The following is a 1,558-nucleotide window of genomic DNA, read 5'->3' as shown; positions in this document are numbered from 1 at the left end:
TAGGAGTTTATGGCTCTGGGAATTATGGTGGGGCAGAGGACTAACTCTTTAGTTCTTACCTATTTCTTTAGTTAAGATGCTGTCTGATTTTATGGCTGTGGCATCAACCACAAGTGAGCATTAGAACAGTTGCTGACATACTATATCTACCTCAGAGTACTTAACTGACCTGTTTAGAACTCCTCACGCTGTCAGCTAAGAAACTCCTTAAAAAATGGCCAGAGTGGAAAACAGATTCTCCACAGAATCTACATTTTAAAGGCCAGTCAGAAAATGTATAAAACTACTTACTACTGGCACACACACATTGCTCCATTGGAGGCACTGCACTGACACAGCATCACTACACAGAGTCAGGTCCACGGTGGCTATTTCAATTCAGGAGTAGCACAGCAACAGCCCCTGGGAAACTGATCCCTGGTCAAGTATTTCCATCCCATTGCAGAACCTGCTTTTCCAACCACACTTTAAATGGTCACTCCACAACACGTTGTGATAAATTAGTGCACTGAACTCAACCCAGGCCACACATATGAAAAAAATCTCTGCTTCACTGCTAGAAGGAAACATCTTTACAGGTGCTTCAAAACAGTCCCACTTACAAATACTTATGGATTAGCTGCACAAGCTGTATGTAGCTATCATTGTGCTTAATTGATTATTTCTCCCCATCATTAAGATGGTTTTCCAAATAAGGTACAAATCCCAAACCAGTCCTAAAGTAAGAGGGGGCAGGGAGGAGAAATCTGGAAGGTAACCAATGATTTTAAGTGGGAAAGTTCCTACAAGATTACTCCCTATCAGCCAGGAATTTGTTGTTCCAACAGTTATTCTCAAATATTTACTAAATGGAAGTCACTACTACAGACAACAAGAAACTGAGCTCTCATGACCAGTGTTTTCTTCTTGCTTCTGTAGAAAAGTTCAACAGCACGGCTGACCTTGGCCTTGCTCCAACACAGGTCCCAGGGCAGAGCATCTTTCTCTAGCTCCACTGCAGAAAGAATGCCTCATTTAGTCTTTCCTCTATGGACTGATGCAGCAAATGCTCCCTCATAAGTCTTTTAACTTAAGAACTACTGTAATGGATAAACAGAAGGTAATTTTCCCTATTTTACTCTTTAGTTAATACTACTTAAGCAGGTTTGGCAGTGTACTTCCTTCAACAGCCTTTTATTTAGCTTCATCCTTTAAAAGTTAATATCTATTATATCCTTTGGGATACTTCCCTTATTCTACTGAAATACACTACGATTTCAGAATTGTGGTACCGAGTGCCACAGCAACCCTCAAAGAGGGTTTGAAATTTTGCTGTTCTTTCTATCTAAAGATAAATGCAGTTTCAGTGTTCCCAGAACTAGAAGGACATGCCTCTAACTGCTTCTTCCAGACTGATTCATAAGGAAGATGTCAAGGTTGGCACAAAGCAAGCCCTACTGTTACAGTAAGGAGAGCAAAAGTCTAAATAAGAGCCAAGAGTGGCAACTAAAAGACACTTCAGGAACTGCGTATGAACAGTGTATGAACGCCACCACTATTCATACAGTGAGGTTTTTTA

General features: G+C 40.7%; 1 protein-coding gene across 1 annotated transcript in view; it reads right to left on the bottom strand.

Moving 5' to 3' along the window:
• ANKFY1 (ankyrin repeat and FYVE domain containing 1) overlaps window positions 1-1,558 on the bottom strand; it is a 28,186-nt gene that overhangs the window by 25,088 nt on the left and 1,540 nt on the right. The gene's annotated exons all lie outside the window — the stretch shown is intronic.

Source organism: Charadrius vociferus, unplaced genomic scaffold, assembly GCF_000708025.1.
Source record: "Charadrius vociferus isolate BGI_N301 unplaced genomic scaffold, ASM70802v2 scaffold54, whole genome shotgun sequence".
NCBI lineage: Eukaryota > Metazoa > Chordata > Aves > Charadriiformes > Charadriidae > Charadrius > Charadrius vociferus.
Note: the sequence above shows the minus strand (reverse complement) of the source record. Positions and strands in the feature narration are given on the sequence as shown.